The 22,684-nt window shown below is 44.5% G+C and overlaps 1 protein-coding gene across 4 annotated transcripts in view; it reads right to left on the bottom strand.

The window, feature by feature from the left end:
- The window catches only part of KIAA0825 (KIAA0825 ortholog), a 1,025,579-nt gene that overhangs the window by 992,627 nt on the left and 10,268 nt on the right, over window positions 1–22,684 (bottom strand). For 3 of the 4 annotated variants that reach the window (XM_029573181.1, XM_029573174.1, XM_029573199.1), the window contains exon 2: window positions 1,609–1,677. The exons of the other annotated variant lie outside the window; for it this stretch is intronic. The gene's annotated coding sequence lies outside the window, so the exon portion shown is untranslated. The remainder of the gene's footprint in view (window positions 1–1,608; window positions 1,678–22,684) is intronic. 4 annotated transcript variants of the gene reach the window in all.

The raw sequence follows: 22,684 nt of genomic DNA, 5'->3' as shown, positions 1-22,684 counted from the left end.
ACTGAGGTAAACTCTGATGGATGTTACTGCTAGTCCTGAAAGGGACAAACTGTGCAGTTAAGTTAATAGAGATCTTGGAGGACAAGAAAAGGGGTCAATTCTTTGAAGGTTGCACCAATTGGAGTACCTTTTCCATTTGAAAGCATAATTCCGTCTGGTGGAAGGTTTCCTTGATGCAACAAGAATGTCTGTTATGTTTGGGGAGAGATCCAGTGAGCTCAATATTTGTCATTCAATCTCCACGCCATCAAGCTCCCCTCCCTCTGCTATTCCTGATCAGAGACCCAGAGTACAGCTTTACATTCATAGGAGCCTCCACAGTGTCAGATTCAAAATCAGACAACTTCAGTACTGTTCTCTGTGACTGCAGCCTATCCAGAATGGTGTCATTTTATTACAGGATCAGATGGTTCATTTATGAAAGGAATGATCAGTTTTCTGCTCCTATTATTGGAATGTTCCAGGTAGCCACAAACACAAAAAAGTGGTTACGGTGGCAGAATGGACAAAACGAAGATCTCAAACTCCCAGCAGGCAACACAAAACAAGAAAGGGAAAGGAGGTACACTGGGTTAGAAATGTGATTATTTTCCGCCATGAACTAAACTTCTGCGAGGTGACAGCAGAGCTGGAAACTTAACTCTCTCTCTGACCATAAGTAAAGTTTCCAGCATTAAGAAAACCTATATTAGACCAAGGGCACCTCTCTGCATCACAGCATACTGCTTAATGCCCTCATCTACGTGGTATTTCCATACGATGAGCTAAGCAGTATGCACAGTTTTAAATGCAAATTTTATGCATATAAAACTTGTTCCTGCATCAGCAGTAATGTTTACATGAACAAAGTATGTTTAAGTTCGAGTAAAACTATTTGCAGCTGAAAGCACTTTATTGTATCATCTTCTTTGATTGAAACTAAGGACTAGTAGATATATGAAGATGGAAAGCTGCCTGGCATTCTAGTAGAGCAGGTGAAGTTTGCATCTTTATTCCTTGATCCAGTGGGCTCCATGAGTAGCCATAATGCAGCACAGATAAGAACCGAACAAGGACGTGGTTAGCTATAGACTATGGCCTAATTAAAACCTCCAAGGGTTCATGTTTTCAATACTTTCATTCCAGACAGGGTCAATAGAAGTACTAATGCAATGGAGCTAGTAGTGGTTCGATAAGCAAGATTGTTTCAGGATCTAACAAACCCAGGATTCATGGAGGAGGAAAAAAGGTATTAATTAGAATTCACAATACTTCTCAAACAACCAGCATGCAATGTAATTTTTTTCTCTTCTTGATGGAAGAGATCAGCATTATAGTTACTGTCTGTACTGTTTGCATCTCTTTATTCAAGTCATGTATGAAGTTTCTTTTTATTTGAAGAACTGGCAATTGGGCAGGGGAGTGAAATTAATTCACATTACTCATAAGAGACTGACTGAAAACACAAATATAAAATGTTTAAACTATACTGTCTGTAGTTCAAATGAATAAGGGGGCAGCCTGCAAATCAGCTCTTTGGTAAATTTACAGATTCACTGTGGAGTAGAGTTCGATTCGAAGGCCCCAGACTTCTGTGGAGTATCCAGCACTTTCTCTTTTCATGCTTACTTCCTGATTCCACTGTAAGTTCCAGCCATGCACACACTTTGGTTCCACAAAGCATTTCAGAATATAGATCTAAAAATAAAATAGAGCATGGTTGGAATACTCTAGTAATAATAAATAAAAATAAAATAAAAATAGTAGCCCATTGGCTAATACTCTGAATTGTAAATCAGAAACTCAAAACTGATTCCTGGATTAAGCTCCTTTGGTGTACTCACAGCCTCTATGCAAAAGGAAATCAAGCTAGGGCTCTAGTTATGCTGGTTGGTCATACAAAAGATTTAAACAATGTTCTGCAGCTATAATGGGAGCAGCACTCTTAAAAACAGAGAGGTTGTAATAACATTCAACCTGCATGAGAAAGATGAGTACTGGATAAATTAAAGATTTTCAGAGGCCATGCATTATGGCCTCTTGATGCTCCCCACAAAGTCGGTCGGTTATTGGTGCAAGGAACTCATTAGCTGCCGTCACTAACTATTCTATCAAACAGAAACAGAGGGCAATTTTCAAACGTTTGCAGCAGGTACTGAGAAATTACTACTTATCTGATAATTTCCTTTTCTTTAGGACAGTAGGATGAATCCAGAACAAGTGGGTTATGCACCTTTACCAGCAGATGAGACGGAGCAAACAGACAATACAGTACATATATCCCTGCAGTGACATCAGCCTGCCAGTATTTTCTTCAAAAGCAAACTCTGGACAGACTAACAAAATACTTGATTAAAAACAGATAACCATGTCAATACTCAGCCAACACGAAGCCCTGAGCTCAGACAGGAAACATATTAACACTAATCAGTAATCCCTATAATACACAGTCACACAAGAGGACCATAGAACAATCATTAGGCAGCCAAGGGAGACCAGGTCTCCTTGTTTAGTACCACCGTGAAGGACAAACAGGCGATCCGTTTTCCATAAAGGCTCAGTAACCTCCAGTTACCGGATAATATATTTCGACATCCAATGGTCGCAATAGATCAGGGGTGGGCAGTTCCAGTCCTCGAGGGCCACAAACCAGTCTGGTTTTCAGGATATCCCTAATGAATATGCATTAGAGAGATTTGCATGCACTCTGCCTCCGTTGTATGCAAATCTATTTCATGCATATTCATTAGGATATCCTAAAACCGACAGGTTTGTGGCTATCGAGTACGGGAATTGCCCACCCCTGCAATAGATGATACCTCTCTCTCTGTCCAGAGACATCAGGGAGATGGACTGATTCAAGTGACATTCAGTGACCACCTTCAGTAAAAAAGAAAGAATAGTATGTAGCTGTATCGCCCGGGAGTCACCTGGAGGAAGGGCTACTGGCAAGGCAAGGCCTGGAGCTCAGAACTCTCCACAAAAACAAATTGCCACAAGAAATACAGTTTTCAAGACCAGTAACCGCAAGGACAGGTTACGCATCGGTCTAAGAAATCCAAGACCAAATTAAGACTCCATAAAAGTTACTGGAAACTGCAAGAGAGGATGAAGATGTTTCACTCCTTTCAGGAAACGGGCCACATCAGAATGAGTCAACAAGGAACCACCATTCACTTGGCTCCTGAAACAGGCAAGAGCTGCTACTTGTACATTTAAGAACATAAGAAAATGCCATCTTGGGTCAGACCAAGGGTCCATCAAGCCCAGCATCCTGTTTCCAACAGTGGCCAATCCAGGCCATAAGAACCTGGCAAGTACCCAAAAACTAAGTCTATTCCATGTTACCATTGCTAATGGCAGTGGCTATTCTCTAAGTGAACTTAATAGCAGGTAATGGACTTCTCCTCCAAGAACTTATCCAATCCTTTTTTAAAACACCGCTATACTAACTGCACTAACCAAATCCTCTGGCAACAAATTCCAGAGTTTAATTGTGCGTTGAGTAAAAAAGAACTTTCTCCGATTAGTTTTAAATGTGCCCCATGCTAACTTCATGGAGTGCCCCCTAGTCTTTCTACTATCCGAAAGAGTAAATAACCGATTCACATCTACCCGTTCTAGACCTCTCATAATTTTAAACATTTCTATCATATCCCCCCTCAGCCGTCTCTTCTCCAAGTTGAAAAGTCCTAACCTCTTTAATCTTTCCTCATAGGGGAGCTGTTCCATTCCCCTTATTTTGGTAGCCCTTCTCTGTACCTTCTCCATCACAACTATATCTTTTTTGAGATGCAGCGACCAGAACTGTACACAGTATCCAAGGTGCGGTCTCACCATGGAGCGATACAGAGGCATTATGACATTTTCCATTTTATTCACCATTCCCTTTCTAATAATTCCCAACATTCTGTTTGCTTTTTTGACTTCCACAGCACACTGAACCAACGATTTCAATGTGTTATCCACTATGACGCCTAGATCTTTCTCTTGGGTTGTAGCACCTAATATGGAACCCAACATTGTGTAATTATAGCATGGGTTATTTTTCCCTATATGCATCACCTTGCACTTATCCACATTAAATTTAATCTGCCATTTGGATGCCCAATTTTCCAGTCTCACAAGGTCTTCCTGCAATTTATTTCAATCTGCTTGTGATTTAACTACTCTGAACAATTTTGTGTCATCTGCAAATTTGATTATCTCACTCGTCGCATTTCTTTCCAGATCATTTATAAATATATTGAAAAGTAAGGGTCCCAATACAGATCCCTGAGGCACTCCACTGTCCACTCTCTTCCACTGAGAAAATTGTCCATTTAATCCTAATCTCTGTTTCCTGTCTTTTAGCCAGTTTGCAATCCACGAAAGGACATCGCCACCTATCCCGTGACTTTTTACTTTTCCTAGAAGCCTCTCATGAGGAACATTGTCAAACGCCTTCTAAAAATCCAAGTATACTACATCTACCTGTTCACCTTTATCCACGTGTTTATTAACTCCTTCAAAAAAGTGAAGCAGATTTGTGAGGCAAGACTTGCCCTGGGTAAAGCCATGCTGACTTTGTTCCATTAAACCATGTCTTTCTATATGTTCTGTGATTCTGATGTTTAGAATACTTTCCACTATTTTTCCTGGCACTGAAGTCAGGCTAACCGGTCTGTAGTTTCCCAGATCGCCCCTGGAGTCCTTTTTAAATATTGGGGTTACATTTGCTATCCCCCAGTCTTCAGGTACAATGGATGATTTTAATGATAGGTTACAAATTTTTACTAATAGATCTGAAATTTCATTTTTTAGTTCCTTCAGAACTCTGGGGTGTATACCATTTGGTCCAGGTGATTTACTACTCTTCAGTTTGTCAATCAGGCCTTCCACATCTTCTAGGTTCACCGTGATTTGAAAGAAATTAAGGGCCAAATCTTTATTCAAGCCATCCTACAAACATTCCAAAATGAGCAGGATTTTTGCCAAATGAGGACGAGTACCTTGATCCTCACACCAGGCCACAAACACTCAAACTTGCATATAGACTAAGGAAATGGAGAACTTTCTAGCTCTAAGCAAAGTGGAAATCACTGCCACAGAGTATCCAGGTTTCAGCAATTGAGCCCTCTCAAGGGCCATACCGTAAGACAAAACAGAGTAGATCTTCGTGAAGAACTGGACCCTGACATAGCAGGTTCCTGTGTGCCTGAAGTCGAAGGAGTGCGTCCAACTAGAAGCCACAGAAATCTGCATACAACTACCTCCTGGGCTAATCTGGAGCAACCAAGAGCACCATCCCTTTGTGGCACTCAGTCCTTCGGATCAATCTGCCAAAACATGGGCCACGGAGAAAAGACATATCGCAACTTGTTTTCTGACCACTCCTGCACTAGGGCATTGATCCCCAATGACTTCAAATCTCTCCTGCAACTGAAAAATCATGGAACATTCACATTGCGAGAAATTGCCAGGAAGTCTAGAAACAGGGTACCCCAGCGATCCAGAATCAGTTGAAATGCCTTGTCTGACAAAGCCCATTCTCCTGGGTCCAGACTCTCCCTGCTAAGAAAGTCTGCTCTTACATTGTCTTTTCCTGCTATGTGTGAGGCTGAGATCATCTGGAGATGCACTTCTGCCCGTTCCAGAAGATGATCTATTTCCTGCAACACTTGCTGGCTCTTGGTTCCTCCATGCTGATTGATGTAAGCCACAGTCCGTTGCACTGTCCGACATTATCCAGACCGATCGACCCTGCAGCCTGTCGCTGAACTGTGAACATGCCAATCAGAAGCCCTGACTGCCAGTCGATTTATGTTCCAGAGAGAATCTTCTGCATTCCAGTGCCCTTGCACCATCAGCTCCTGACAGTGAGCTCCCCAACCAAGGAGGCTCACATCTGTTGTCAGTATTAGTTAGTCTGGTGATGCTAGGGAAATGCCCTTACTTAGATGATCCACCTGCAGCCACCACTGTAGTTGGGAGGAGACTTACATTGGCAGGAGGAGCCAAATTGACCTGAGACTCTGGGTTCCACTGAGACAGCAGGAAGCTCTGAAGAGGATATATATGCGCCCTCGCCCACGGGATCACTTCCCAGGTCACCACCATTAAGCCAGGTTCGGTCGGGTGCAGAGTGTTCAATAACAGATGGAGCTGTGTCCTCAACTTCTGAATGCATGTTTTCAGCAAGAAACCTTGCACTATTTCATGTAGAACCGACCAATGACTGAGCCAGCTGAAGACTGCTTTTGGCCAGATTCACCACCCATCTAAGCTCCTGCAACAGGGAGATCACCTTGCAGGTCACTCTGCAATTCTCTTCCAGCAACTTTGCTCAAATATGGGTGTATGAGGATCCCATCCTCTCTCAATTCTGCCACCACTACCACAATTACCTTGGAAAAGGTCTTTGGGCAGTGGCCAGACCAACTGGCAGGGCCCAAAACTGATAATGGCATCCAGCCAGAACTGCGAACCACAGAAAGCGTTGATGCTCTAGTCGGATGGGAATATGAAGGTACACCTCAGTCAGATCCAAAGTAGTCAGAAGTTCCCCTGACTGTATGGCAATTACAGAGTGCAATGTTTCCATGCGAAAATGCATCACCCGCAAATGATGGTTGTCACCTTTGAGATCCAGGATGGGATGAAAGGAGCTCTCCTTCTTGAGCACAATGAAATAAATGGAATATCAACCCGTATTTTCTTGAGTTATGGGCACTGGAACCACAACCCTCAGACTGAAGGGTCCTGCCAATGTAGTTTCCACTGCCTGCTTCTTCTGTAGTGAGTGGCAGGGAGACACCATGATCACATCCCCGAGGAATACTGCAAAACTCCAGTGCATATCCTCCTTATTTCATTTCCAGAACCCATTGATCCAATGTGATCTCAACCCACCTCTGATAGAAGAGAGAGAGGAGTCCCCCTAGCTCTTGTTTCTGGGGGTGGGTTGGGAAGCCTTCATTGGGAGGGTAGGGAGTACCCGAACCAGTGCCCCTTCTTGGCTGTCGGGGTCAAAAAGGACTGAGACCAACCAGAAGGTCAAGTTCTCTGAAGGGTTGCTCCTCTGTAGAGATGAAAATGCCTGGATCCTCTAAGTATGACCTCTCATGTTAAGAGAGCATAGCATCTGCTTCTTATCCTCTAGCAAACGAGGAACCGAAGATTCACCCCACTTACTGGCCAGTTTTTCCAACTCGCTCCCAAATAATAGTGAGGCTTTAAAGGGCAATTTGGTAAAGTTAGCCTTGGAGGTTGCATCGGCCGACCAATTTTTCAGCCATAACCGAAGCCTGGCCGCTACTATGGAAGCCACTCCTCTGGCTGAAGAGCAGAACAAATCACAGCCCACATCTGCCAAAAAAGCAGCAGGTGGCTCCATAAGTGCCCTGGAGTTCACCACAGAGTCAACGCCCTCCTGGGAGAGAAGTAAACAAGATCGAGCCACCAGGAGACAACAAGAAGCAATATACAAGGTCATTGCCACTTCATCAACTGCTTGCTTAAGGATAGTCTCAATCCTTCCATCATGAGCATCCTTCAAGGCCGCTCCTCCTTCCACGAGAATAGTGATCTGCTTGGAGACTGCACACACAAGTGCTTCTACCTTCAGGAAACGTAAAGTCTCTCTTGCCACTGGTTTCAAAAGGTATGGGCCTTCCAAACCTGACCCCAGTTGAAATTAGCCTCTGGGGCGCACCACTCAAGATCAATTAATTATTGAATGGCTTCCATCACAGGGAAAAAAACAAGAGGCCTTACGCAAGGAAACCAAAATGGGATTTTTCTTCAGCTCAGTCACAATGTCTGCCCCAGGAACTCTGAGCACTTTCAAGGTCTGGGAAATCAGAGCTGGCAGTTCATCTTTATGAAAGAACCGTAGCATAATCCTATATGGTTCTAATCCTGGAGGAGTTTCACCATCCTCAAGAGTCAGGATCGGCATCATCATCCGTGCCATCCGGACCTCCATCAGGAAGTCCCGCTGCCGCTCTAGCAGTACTCCGGTGCTTAACAGTAGGTCGCGGCAAGGTTCCTACCTGCAACTCTGCTCTGGGAGTATGAGACAGGGTTGAAGACTGCACCTGGAGAAAAAAAAGACTGCAATCCCTGGAAAAAAATTCTACCCATGAAAAGGTAGAAGTATCCAATCCAGGAGGTACTTAAGTCATACTCGCAGAACTAACCATCCCCTGCTGAGGAACTAGTTAGGGGAGTTCCAAAACCAGGCACCCCAATTGAGCCCTCTGTACACAGGCCTGTATCCGGCTGGGAAGAGCCAGGCTTAGTGAAATCAGAGGAAAGTAGTTCTCCCCAAGCCTCCAAACAGCACTGGCACAAGTTAGCGGGCACTCCTGACTGATATGCCCGAATATGATAGGCAGCACAAAGAGAAAGGTCCTTAGGTTTCTTAGGCATAGTTGCCATTATGGCTGATAGTGTACTTGAGCGCTGGCCAGAGGCATGCATCCAACTATTTTTTTTTGTACATCCAAAAATACTAGGGGTCCAAACTAGGCACCCAACACTTAGGCATCCCAAAAATAAGCGCACAATACAACTTCTGCACACAGGTATGCGTCTGCCATTTAAAGTGCAGTTTAACTTAAATGCACCATATTACAAGACCCATTTGGTTCTGGATTCATCTGACTGAACAGTAAAAAAACCAGCTGTTTACCCACATGAAGGTGTAACTGAAAATGACCCCATCCCCACACACTGCAGGTAAAATTACCAGTACTGTTCATAGTGTAGGTACTTTTACCATGTTGGAAAAGGAGCAGGGGAAGGACGGGGAAGGGAAATTGCATATAGGTACATTCAAGAAAGGTGAAAATGTGCTCCTTGTGCAGCCCTCTTACCAAATGGCACACACTTTCAAAGAGAACCCCTACATAGGGTTTTCCTTTGAAAATGTGTTTGAAGGCCTGCAAATTCTAAAGGCAGTTTAAAAATTGACCCATAAATAATTTTCATTCCAAATGAAGATCAACTTCCACTTTTGGAAAATTCAAGAGCAAAAAAATGTCTGTGACGCCATGTGCTTAGACAACTTAGAGACTGGGTATAATCATCAAAAGTTGCAGAAATTAAACCACAGAGTATTAAAACAACCTGTTACTGGTGCAACCAAAAGAAAACTGCATATAGTCTTTATCAAGCAAGAAAACAGTCACAAATATGCTAGTTATCAATTTTGTTATCTCTCACTGTTCAATTATTTATTCCTATCAATTCGTTCTCGTGTACCCTCTCTCCTTCTCGCTGCTCTTTCTCCATCCCCCATCTCACCTTTTCTTGCCTGCTCCTCCTACCCCTCCCTGTTCATTGTAATTTTCTGCCTGCTTCAGTTTTTTGTAAACCGGTGTGATGTGTGTCCACGAATGTCGGTATAGTAAAAATTCACAAATAAATAATCTATATAAATAAAAATGTTAAATAGTTTGGACAAAAATCGCCAATCTCAGAAACCACTGAACCGATTGCTTTCAAATTTGGACACAACCTTCATTTCACATACAGGAAGGTTCTTCTGTACTTACATTACAGATATGTCACACCTGTGACAAGTAAAATAGGTTTAAAAAAAATTTCGAGAAAACAGCGACATCTGCTGGACGTTAAGCGCCATCTGTTACACCTTACACTAACACACGCTACACTAATCATTTCGCCAGTCCAGGTCCACGTTTCACTTCCATTTTAACACATTCGCGCACTTTTTTCGCCAGAAGATAATTATTTTCTTTACAGATAAAATACACCCACCACCCTCCTCACGCCCCCCACACACATGCCAAATTGATTTACTTCCCACAGCCTCCCAACACACACAAAACCACCCTCCTCACCCCCCCCCCCCCACACACACATGCCAAATGTATTTACTTCCCAGGCCCTCACAACACACACAAAACCTGACAGAAGTCCGGGAGGCTCCAGCGGGGGGGCCAGGACCGGTCCGGGACACATCTCCTGCACTACGGCCGTCGGCTGCCAGCACTCAACATGGCACCGACGGCCCTTTCCCTTACTATGCCACTCAGGGACACCAATGGCGGCAGTAGCCCATGTGACATAGTAAGGGAGAGGGCTCCTCGGCGCCCTTTTCAGGACTCAGCCGGCGGACCTTTGCCCTTACTATGTCAGAGGACCTACCACTGCCATTGCTCCACCCCACTGACATAGTAAGGGCAAAGGGCCATCGGAACCCGTTTCAGTGCTCGCAGCCGATGGACCAACACCAATACATCGCTCCCGGACCGCTCCTGAACGCCCGCTCCACCGACAGACATTTTTATCAGGTCTCGGGGGTCTGGAGGGTGGGGGATGGTAATGAATTTATTGCGAACATCTTGGGGAGGGGTCACGAGGGGGGGCAGGTTTCATTCATTCAGCAACTCTGGGGGGGCAGGGGGGTGGGCTACTGTTTTTCGCAGGGCTGGGGGAGGGGAGGCAGGAGAGTGTGGAGTGGTTAGTTTAAGAGAACTTCTCTCATACGGTTGTTTTTTGGGGGAATGGGGAGGTTCACACACAAATACATACACTAAACTTGCACGATCTCGGGAACGCACCAAAATAGCCCTCCCCAGACCACAAAACAAATTTGGAAGTGCAAATTTGGTTAGGCACAACCCTATTTGGCTACATAACGCTCACAGACGCCCAGGGACAGACCACATGTAGCACCAACAATTTTAATTTCCCAGGTCTTGGGAGGGGGCAGGAGGGTGGGGGGGTTCCCACAGAAATAGAAAGACAAAGGTTTTCTGATCTGAAGGGTAGGCAGTAGGCGGGGGGAGGTGACAGTGAGGGGAGAGAGTTGGAGTGGGGACAGGGAGGGAAGGGGGGGGTGAGTGACCAAGGGGGAGGAGGATGAGTGACTGAGGTAAATTAACAAGGGGGAAGGGGGAGGGAGGGTAAAGAACCTGACTCTGCCACTGCAAGGTGTGGCCGGGTACCGCTAGTAATAAATAATATTTAATTTGAGTTTTCTATATCTCAAATCAATTTCTAAGTGGCTTACAATTTGACAGTTCACACGGCTCACACTCATGAGCTTGCTGCAAGGATACAATGACTATAGATCTGAAAATCTTGTTAACTTAATCCTTCCAGCAACTCCTCTAATTCTGGAGTCTTTTTAGTACAGCCATGCACTGAACATGGCTGCTCACTAATACTCTGGAGCATTGCAGGAAACTATATATAGAAATTTAAACAATTCAAAACAAGGATATCCAGGCTGAAATGTTACCCAAATTACTACTGTTAGAGGGCAAAAATGTAATTTTGTTTTCAGGCATTTTAACTCATTTGAACTGCAAAGAGAAGTTTTGTTTCATAAAAAATATGCTATGAAAGAATTTATGCTATTTACTTATGTAAAGAAATGAATGCCATTTTCTATGAGATACACCTGAACATTACTGAAGTCTTTCCAAATGATGCAACTGCTAGAATCTGTGAATTTTCAGACTAAATTTGTCTCTTTTTCCAAATACAGAACTGATAGAAAAGTGTAGATATATGACTCTGCTAGAAAATAAGAAATACCAATGCTCTAACCTTGAACGCTGAGTAGTGAGTATTTTGCTTCAAGAAAAGGCAATTTGAGCTATAGCAGACTTCTCTCATACTGTAAGCATGGGAAGAAATAAAAGGACTATACACAAAGATGTACAAATTATAAGCAAAAAAAGGTCAGGTTTGAATCTGTTAGATGGCACCATAGACTAAAGTAATTGTAAGATGATTATATCAATTTTCATTCACTATCAGATCAATATAGTGAAGTCACCAGATATGGACCTAGCTAATATGTTAGCCTGTTACCATATATGGAAAATTTGAGGAAATATGTAAAATTAGTGATTTCTTTGTTCCTGTATATAATATTTAAGAGACATGGGAATGCCCTCCCTATATTGAGTTTTTTTACTTAACTGTGCTCTTCTGAATCTCTGCTTCTTCCATCTAGTCTTTCTTTCTGTAAACATGTGATATAACTCACAAGTTCTAATAAATTAAAAAATACACTAATAAAATTTTACATAAACTGTCGCCAGGAAGAGAAGGGACCTGGCAAACAGAATCATAGATTCAGAGTCTTATCTATTTACAACTTGGCACTTTTTTTTTTTGTATTCTTTCTTTATTGAATTTTCAAAAAAAAAATCATCAAAATATTACTGACATACATCAACTGCCACATGCCTTGACTTTACTTTTACATTCCCCCCTTCCCCCCCCTATACATACACACCATAAACCATTTGCAATTAACGAACAACAACAACAACAACAGCAGCATATGAGTCTCTTTCTCTCTAGGTTGGCAATAGAGTCTCTCCAGAATGTGGGTACTTGTATCCAGTTACAGTGAGGATCAGATCCCGTTTGGAGTCCGTGAGGGACCACCAAAATTTGTTCCACACTGATGCGCAGATAGCCTGTTTTGCCTTCGATTGCGATTGTGCTGTCCAAAACTCGTGCTGCAGCAGCGAAACCAGGCGCATGTGCCATTGCCCACCCATTGGCCATTCCTCTGAAATCCATTGGGACATAATTGTCTGAACTGCAATGAATAGTGCTTTTTCCAAAAACCTCAAATCACTGTCCGGCAAATCTTTCAAGTCCCCCTGTGGTAGACGTAATATGCAAAACTTCAAGTCCTTTGGAACTGGAGTGTGTAGAACCTTCTCCAGGCTCGACAATACTTCCGTCCAGAAAGAATCCAACTGAGGACATTCCCACAAGCCATGGATATATGTCCCTTTGCCCCTCTGACATTTGAGACAAGCTGCAGAATCACATAGGTTCGCCGCAAATCTTTGATCTTGTGAGATATACATACAGTGCAGGATTTTAAACCCCAACTCCTGAAGTATAACATTTTCTGACACTTTGACACATGTCTCCAAAATTTCCTCAATATCAGACATGGCTAGGTAAACATCCGCAATGCAAACCCATTTGTTCTGGATCTCCATTTTTGCCGAATTATCAGTTATTTCCTGTAAGGAATGGGACAACGTGGAACAGGAATGGCCTGTCTTTGCCCGTGGCATAAAAAAGGCACGCAGAGTCCCATAAAGTTCCCATTCTGTAAGCTCCAACTAATGTGTAAACATAATGTCTTGCTTGCAAGTATGCAAAAAAGTCTTGTTTCCTTATCCCATATACATTTTGGATGTTTTGGAAAGACCACATAGTCCCTGATCCTGGTTCAAATAACTGAAAGACATTCTGTACCCCCTTGGTCTCCCATTTTTGAAAGACGGCACCCGTCAGACCACTGTGGAACATAGGATTACTACAGAATGTTATATATGGTGTGGTATAACTTCTTAAATGTAATTTATGCATACACAGAAACCTCCAGGCCTTTCTCTCAGACATTATTATCCTATGCCGTCTATATGTGGCAGGGAGGTGGGGGCCCGGTCTATAAGGATATAGCCATTCTAGTAGAAAGGTTCTGGGCGTAAATTTCCCCGTACCTTCCAGCCAATCTTGTACATGTCTCAATACACAAGCTAAATTGTATGCTCTCCAGTTTGGACATGCTAACCCCCCTTGCTTGCTTGGTAGCTGAAGCATCTGTTATGAAAGCATCGGTTTACGTCCACCCCATATATAGGATCATATTAACCGATTGACACTAGCAATTTCTGCCTTAGTTAGCCAAAGGGGCATCTGTTGTAGAGGTATAGCCAGCGTGGCAGTTCCAGCATTTTTTAGCAACGCAATCCTACCCTTCAGAGAAAGCGGGAGAGTACTCCACGTTCTCAATTTCTTGGCCATGTTTTGAAGCAGAGGATGTATATTTGCCTCGTGGATCTTCGTGGTGTCCCTGGTCAGCAAAATGCCTAAATTCCTCATGGTCGTGTCAACCCACCGCAGGTGAAATTCCCCTTTCCAATTCTGTCGGACAGACGCCCCCAGATCCATAGCCTCTGATTTATCCACATTGATTTTTAACCCCGCAAAGGACCCAAAAAGACTCTGGTGAGCTAGTACTCTCTCAAAGGAGCGTTGTGGGGTAGTCAAAAAAACCAGATCGGCAAAGGCAGAGACTTTAAACTCCTGCCTTCCCCAAGTAAATCCCTTAATCTCAGGATCTGCTTCTATCTTCCGTAATAGAGGGTCTATAGAAAGGACAATAAAGGCGATACAGGGCATCCCTGTCGTGTTCCTCGGTGTAATCTGAAATCATCCGAAAGCTGGCCATTCGCCCGAATATATGATTTGAGGTCATGATAGAGCATCTGGATGGTTTGAACTCTCTCTCCCTCGAAACCGTATCGTTCCAATTCGGAAAAAAGATAATCCCAGGATACCCTATCAAAGGCTTTTTCGGAATCAAAGCCCACCAGGATTGCCTCTGTTCCCTGTTTATGGCATTCCTCCATGGCTATAATCAATTTTGTTATATTGGTGCTTATAGCCCGACCTTTAACAAAGCCCACCTGATTGGCCGTAATAATGTCTGGAAAAACCCCCGCTCAGCCTATCCGCCATAATTTTTGCAAATAATTTGGCTTCAAAATTTAACAGAGAAATTGGCCTGTAAGCCGCCGGAGAGGATAAGTCTTTGCCCGGTTTCTCTAAAACTGTGATATATGCTCTGGTCATTTCCTCTGGAAACTGCCCTCGCCTTTGGGCCTCCCGATAAAAAAGTAGCAGATCCTCTACTGCCCATGAAATTAAACACTTATAATATTCTGCATTGAATCCATCAGGGCCTGGTGCTTTATTAGCCTTACTGGCCATAATAGCGCCCCTTAGTTCTTCTAGTTGGATAGGTTTATTCAAATATTCCAACTTTTGGGCATCGATCTTTGGTGTATGTAACCCACGAAAAAATTCCTCCTCCTGAGAAGAACCCCCCTTCCTGTCTTCCGAGTATAGCTTCTCATAAAATTTTCGAAACTCTGCGCATATCTCCTCCCCTGTTACTAATGGCGTCCCATCTCCCCTTCGCAACTTGTCAATCATTGTACTCCCCCGTGGCCAGGCAAACCATGTTTGCCAAGACCCATCCCGATTTATTGCCAAATCTGAAAAGTTTGTGGGCACCATGCTGTAACCCCCTCTGCGCCCTCTCATGAAGTAACCCATTCAGGGTGCGCAGGATATCATTGTAGTGTGTTTGTGCCTAGATGGTGTTCTGTTGCGCCAGCTTCTGCTTGGCCTGTCTCAGCTGTTTTTCCAGATTCACTATATTTTTAGCCAATCGCTTTTGATTGTGCTATTGTATATGACGTGATTTCTCCCCTCATTACTGCTTTACTAGTTGCCCAGTATAGCCAAGGGTCATTTTTATGTGCCATATTGTGTTTGGCATAATCATCCCATTTGTCTATTAGATAGTCCCGGAATTTAGAGTCCCCGTATAGATGTCCAGGGAAGCGCCATGTCCTAGAGGGTGCCTCCCCTATTCCATCCCCAATCTCAACCTATATGATTGCGTGGTCTTGATATTTCTATGGGACCAATTTTTGCTCTTACAATCTTGGGAAATGTGGAAGTATACACCAGCATATAGTCGATTCTGGACATGGTCGAGTGAGCTTTCGAGACATGAGTATAGTCTCTTTCGGTTGGATTGAGCGTCCTCCACATGTCAAGTAAATGGAGCTCGTCACATAAGTATAAGATCCCTTTCCCCATCATATTAGGTGGATTAAGCACCGGGTTTGAACAGTCTACACTTGAGTCACTCACACAGTTAAGGTCTCCAAGCTCTACTAGGGGACCCCATGAAATGGCAAGCAACTTGCCTACCAATCCCTGAAAGAAAGAGTGGGTGTAAACATTCGGTGCATATATATTGCACATTGTGACCTCCCTGCCGTTGATCTTGCCAACCAAAATGAGAAATCTGCCCTGTGCATCTGACACCTGTTGTATCAATCAAACTTTATGTTCTTATGTATTAAAATTACCACTCCGGCCTTATGCCCAACCGCCGGTGTAAGAAAGCATTGCCCTACCCACTGTTTTTTTAATTTCAGACTTTCGGCGGCTGACAAATGGATCTCTTGGAGCACCGCTATCCCCACCTTTTGTCTTTGTAATGCACTTAGTATTTTTTGCCGCTTAACAGGAGAGCCAATTCCCCCCACATTCCAAGATATATACCGTATAAGACCTATCCTGTGGTCAATGCGGTCGCATACCAATGTAGCCACATATTCCGCTCTCCGGAAGGCGGTCTCCCAGCCTGAACCCCCCCCCCCCCTGTTCATATTCTGAGACTCTATTACCCAGACTTCTTCTGTCTATGGCAGGGGTCGGGAACCTATGGCTCGCGAGCCAGATGTGGCTCTTTTGATGGCTGCATGTGGCTCGCAGACAAATCTTTAATAAAAAAGTAAAAATCTAACAAAACCCCCCACCCTCCTGACCACCCCCCCAAAAAAAAAACCTGCCAAAAGTCCCTGGTGGTCCAGCGGGGGTCCAGGAGCGGTCCGGGAGCGATCCCCTGGACTTGGGCTGTCTGCTGTCAGTAGTCAAAATGGCGTCGACGGCCCTTTCCCCTTACTATGTCACAGGGGCTACCGCCGCCATTGGTCGACCCCAGTGACACAGTGAGGGCAAAGGGCCGTCGGCGCCATTTTGACTACTGGCAGCCGACAGCCCAAGTCCAGGAGATGGCTACCGGACTGCTCCTGGACCCCCGCTGGACCACCAGGGACTTTTGGCAGGTCTTGGGGGGGGGGGGGTAGTAGTAAATTAATTTGGCAGGTCTTGGGGGGCGTCAGGAGAGTAAGGGGTTGTAGTTAGTATGGCTCTCACGGAATTACATTTTAAAATATGTGGCGTTCATGGCTCTCTCAGCCAAAAAGGTTCCCGACCCCTGGTCTATGGTGTGGTGTATGCCCCCCCCCCCTTGTAGTTCCCTCAAATACCCAGTACACTTCCCCCCTTCCCTCCCCCTTTCCCCCTCCCTCTAACAAAAACAGTATAGACATCTATGCCCACAATTTTATGGGCTGGAGGTCAGTTTACAATGTGACCAGGTGCTGGCCCACTCCTATAGGGTGTTCCCACATTTTCCATAACTAAAAATTAACAATCGAACTGAGAGCTGTTCATGATGGCAAATTCTCTATCATCATTGTAACTGGAAACCTCTGGGGTACCTTCTGCACCCAACAACATAACAAAAACATATATTACTGAACAGTGCTTCCTGTATGTTACTAGGAATATATATATGTCCCACATCCTGGCAACATAATCCAGATGCTTTTCAGATGGCAACTCTTACTAGGCACTTCGTCCAGTTACACCCCTGCCTTAACCTGTATTTCCAGGGATCAAATCCCTTCCTCCATCCAAAGTGTCAGCAAAGCCAAAATACCTCCATGTGGAGCTCATAAACTGATGGCACTACATGATAATCACCAGGGGTGGACATATATCCGAAGAAAATTGACATTGCAACAGAATGCTTGTCTTCCTCTGCATTTGGACACATCTTCACACAGTCAGAAAACATACCACTTCATTTGTTTGTAGGCCTCCCTTCTGTGGTATTTGTTGCTAGCTTATGGCAGAGCCCTTTCGTATTACTTTGTGCCTCCAGAATTGCCTAGCCAGGCCGTGACCTTATCTGGGTATCAAGGGTGCTCACTTTGCCATCGCGCCATACTTTTAAGATAGCCAGGTACTGGAGAGCGAATCAGATATTTTTATTGTACAAATCATTGCAGATAGCTGAAAACAGTCTGCGCTTGGCCGCCACTGCAGTTGAAAAATCTTGAAACAATACTATCTTATGATCTTTATAGCTTAGTTCCCTTTTTTTCCGGTATGCGGTTAAAATTAAAGCGCGTTGCGCCCAGTTCATGAATCTGGCGATCACAAGGCGGGAGCGAGTGTCTGAGTCTCTCCTGGGTCCCAGCCTGTGTGCCCGTTCTATAGTGAGCTTCCCTGCTAGTGCCTCCAGGTTTAAAGCACCTGGGAGCCAGGTTTCTATTATTGACTGGAGCTCTCCCTCCTGGATCTCTTCTGGTAAGCCCATGAATTTTAAATTATTTCTTCTCGCTCTGTTTTCTCAGTCCTCTAATTTGGAGTCAGCCATGCTTCCTGCAGACTCCAAGGCTGTTACTCTCGCCACGAGGGCTTGCTGGTCCTCCTCCTCTGCCGCTATCCATCCCTCTGCAATCTCAATCCAGTGACCGATATCGCCCAGCGATTCTTTAATGTTGGCAAAGTTCTCAGCAATTCCTGCAAAGTTAGGTTCTAGAGCTTCCACCATGGCCGCGGTCATCCGGGAGATCGCCGCTTCATCAAGGCCCACTATTTCCTGTGCCTTCCCGCCGGCCATTTTGAGCTCAGCCCCCCCCCCTGCTTTTTACTTTTTCTTTTTCCTTTCGGGGTGGTTTCGCCGACATTACCTTCACGTTGCAATCCGGTTCACCGGGTTCCAGGGCTATTCCGCCACCCTCCAGTACCCCGCGGTATAGATTTGGTTTAGTTTGGCACTTCTAATTGTTAGATTTCCGTGGGCCAGCACCCAGAGCTCTGGGGAACACGTCTCACCAGGCTATCGCATCACGTGACCTCCCACAACGTGGCACTTTTAATCAACCTGCCTCAAAGATGTAAATTATAGGCAGGGTATTCAGTCTCCTGCAGAAAAGGCCATAAAATCCACCTCTACTTGTACATTTTGCTGATATCCACAGAAATGCCATGGGAGACCAAGGAATCTGAGTTCTGGAGAGGAGGCTGTCCTGCTACATGTTGTAACTCTACTCTTCCTAACCCAGCAGATTGGGCTGCAGGAAGAGAACAGCCACAGTATGTTAAGCCACATCCTATTCTTCCGGCCAGGCCTAAGTGCAATTTCCAATTGCATTGAACATACAGCCATGTTGCAGTCAGGCTTGGGCAGCAGAAGAGAAGGATGGGGCCGAAATGCTACCATAGCTCTCCTCCCTTTTCAGCACCCAATCAACCAGGGAGAGAGGAAAGAGGTACTCTTAAGCATAATAGAAGAAAAGGTGCCCAGGAATAGCAACAAGCTGAGAGAGAAAAACTGAAAAGCTATGTGCACAAATGCTTGTAGTCTCTGCAATAAAGTTCCAGATCCACAGGCCCTAATGGTGGAGGCAGATTTGGATACTATTGCTATTACAGACGTGGTTCAGTGAGCCTCATGAATGGGATAGAGAGGAATGAATGAAAAGGGGAAGGAGTAGCTCTTCATGTCAAACACAATATCTTAGTAACTCAAATGTATGGGGAAAGGAGAAAGGATTGTGGGACGTCTTTAGAAAAAAAAAATAGATGGCAGCACTTCCATTTAGACTGATGTGATCTACAGACATCTGAATCAGACAGAAGAACTTGACAGGGCTCTGGCCAAAGACATCCAAAAGGTGGAAGTGCTGCTCCTTGGAGATTTTAATCTGCAAGACTGGTGCTGTGCATCCTGACTTTTGGGCATATTCTGGCATTCAAGGTCATTTGGCCATGCATGGCAAGTAAATTCAAAGTGTAAGTACTCTGAAGTGGGTATAAAAACAAGTTTGCTTGCTGTAAACAATGTTTTCCATAGATAGCAAGATGAATTAGCCATGCTGTCTGGGACATCCTCCAGGCGGTCTTGGGCAGAGCTTCTCTCACAGAGCTTTGACTCTGTGCGCCTGCATGGCCTTCCCGCGTGATCACTGACTCTCCTCAGCTGTAACATAGCTTATCCAGTGCAGTGAGAGTGGAGAGGCTGTCCAGGGAGGTGGGTGGGTTAGCATGGCTAATTCATCCTACTATCTACGGAAAACACCATTTACGGTAAGCAAATTTTCTTTTTTTCCCTGTCAATAAGCAAGCTGAATTAGCCATGTTGTCTGGAGTCCCCAGCTTAGGGTTGTGTCCTGCACACAGATATACTATGAAGTAGAGGGTGCCCATCCATTGCAGGTGTAATTGATCTTGTGTGCTCAACCTGCAAATGGTTGTGGACAGCTTCATTTCCTCGTCAAATGGCTTAACACTGCTGTGCCCAGCACTGCGTCCGAAGATGCCTGCTGGTCAAGACAGTAGTGTGATACGAAAGGATGCAGAGATGACCACGTGGCTGCTTTACAAATGTCCAGCAACTGTACTATGTGGAAATGTGCAACTGAAGCCACTACGGCTCTCACTTTATGAACTTTGACTGGGTCAGAAACCTCTGCCGAATGCTTTGAGTAACAAAAGTGAATGTGCTGGGATATCCAGTTTGACAAAGTCCTCTTTGCCACTGGTAGACCTTATTTATTTATTTAAGAAATTTTGATATACTGACATTCATAGGACATATCATGCCGGTTTACAATCAACTCTTGTAGCGAGGAAAGAGAAATTACAAAATAACAGGGACAGGGGAAGGGGAGCAGGAATAGAAAAAGGGAGAGATGGGGGGCGGGTGAAAGCAAGCGCATAAGTAGCGTGAAAAACATAGGTTGCAGAGCGTAAGGGAGAGAAGGAATGTAGACAGGAACTATATTAAAACATTAATGCAAAAATAACATTTCAATGATTATACAGTCAACGTTTCCTTAAGATGCATCATTATTAGAGGGTAGCAGGGCTGGAAGCAAAGGGGTTTAGGTTTGATTGGCATCATGGTAGGCCTGTAAGAAAAGCCAGGTTTTGATGCCTTTTTTGAAGTGGGGTAAGGAGGGTTCAAGGCGGAGAGACATGGGGAGTGAATTCCATAGTGAAGGGCCAGCTATGGTAAATGCTCTTTCTCTGGTAAGGGAGAGGTGTGCAGTTTTGAGGGGTGGGATGTGTAGGGTGCCTGCGAGGGTGGTTCTGGATGGACGATTAGAGGTACGGAAGCGCGGCATTTCCTTGAGCCATGCAGGATTGTTTTTGTAGAGTGCATTACGAAGAACGGTGAGGGTTTTGTATTTTATCCGGAAAGGGATGGGGAAGCCAGTGCAGATCTTTTAATGCTGGGGAGATGTGTTCCCTTTTTCGTGTGTCAGTGATGATTCTAGCCATGGAGTTCTGCAGGATTTGTAGTGGTTTAATTGTAGAGTAAGGGAGGCCTAGGAGAAGGGAGTTGCAGTAATCCAATTTGGATAGAATGGTAGACTGCAAAACTAGACGGAAGTCCTGAGCATGGAGGAGGGTGTTTAAGTTTTTTTGAGGATGTGGAGTTTATAGAAACCTCTTTTTAGTAGAGATTTGATATGGGGTTGAAAATTAAGGCGTTGATCTAATACAACACCTAGGTCTCTTACAGATGGCAGGAGGGGGTGGGTGGGGGTGGGTGTGTTGGATGTGACCTGCAAAGTGATTTCAGGATTGTTGGATATGAGGAGGATTTCTGTTTTAGTTGTGTTAAGTGCAAGTTGGAGGTTGGCTAAAAGGACGTTGATGGAAGCTAGGCAGGATTCCCAGAAATGCAGGGTGTCTGAGGGTTTTTTGAATGGGGATGAGGATCTGGACATCATCCGCATACAGGAAGAAATTAAGACCTAGGTCAGAAAGAAGATAGCAGAGAGGGAAGAGATAGATGTTAAAGAGGGTTGAAGATAGGGAGGATCCTTGGGGGACGCGTGGGGATTCTGAGTTGTCAATTTTGACCAGGTATTCTCTGCTGGTGAGATAGGAAGTGAACCATGAGAGCACTGTGCCGCAGATGCCTATCTCTGATAGCCGGGATAGAAGGATTTGGTGGTTGACTGTGTCGAATGCAGCAGAGATGTCTAGGATAGCAAGTAAGTATGAGTTTCCTTGGTCCATGCCAATATGAATGGTGTTGGTGATTGCTAGAATGAGGTTTTCCGTATTACGTCCTTTGCGGAAACCAAATTGAGATGGGTGTAGAATGTTGTGGTCTTCAAGGTAGTCAGAGAGTTGTGTATTGACTACCTTTTCAAGGATTTTGGATACAAACGGGAGATTGGATATGGGCCGGTAGTTGGAGGGGTCTTTGGTGTGTAAGGTGGGTTTTTTTAAGGAGGGGCTTGATGATCGCAAGTTTAAGGGGGTCTGGGACTTTGCCAAATGTCAGTGAGCAGTTGATTAAATCAACAAGGAGTTTGGATATAGAAGTGGGAATGGAGAGGAGGGTTTTAGAGGGGATGGTGTCAGCCGTGTGGGAGGCGGGTTTCATCTTTTTTAAGATAGAAACTATCTCCAGGGTAGACGTGTTGTCGAAGGATTGAAGATAGATTCCATTGGTTTTAGTAGGTAGGGGGAGGTGGGGGAGGGCTTGGTAGGGAATCGAAGGAGGATGTTGTCAAATTTATTCTTGAAGAATTTAGCAAGTTCAACGCACTTCTCCTTAGAGTTTTCTTCTTGGGAATTGGGTAGTGGGGGCGTAGTGAGCTCAGCAACATATGAGAAGAGAGTGTTTGAGTTGAATTGGTAGTTATGGATTTTGGCCGCGTAGAAGTCTTTTTTGGCTTGGATGGTGGCTTGACGGTAATTGCATAAAGTGTGCTTGTATATTGATTTGTGTGTGGGAGAAGGTTGTTTGCGCCAAGTGCGCTCTTTCGATCTAAGGTCCTGCTTGATCATTTTGAGTTCATTAGTGTACCATGGCTTTTTGTCTGTAGTCTATAGTGGTATTTTTTTGTGTATGATGGGACAGATAGCCTCAGCTATCTTGGTATTGATATTGTTCCAGGATTGCAAGGCTGTATCTGGACTGGTAAGGTCCAGATTCTTATCAGCTTTGTCGAAAGCAAGGGTA

This window comes from Rhinatrema bivittatum, chromosome 1, assembly GCF_901001135.1.
Source record: "Rhinatrema bivittatum chromosome 1, aRhiBiv1.1, whole genome shotgun sequence".
Classification (NCBI taxonomy): domain Eukaryota; kingdom Metazoa; phylum Chordata; class Amphibia; order Gymnophiona; family Rhinatrematidae; genus Rhinatrema; species Rhinatrema bivittatum.
This window is presented reverse-complemented; position numbering and strand designations above follow the sequence as displayed.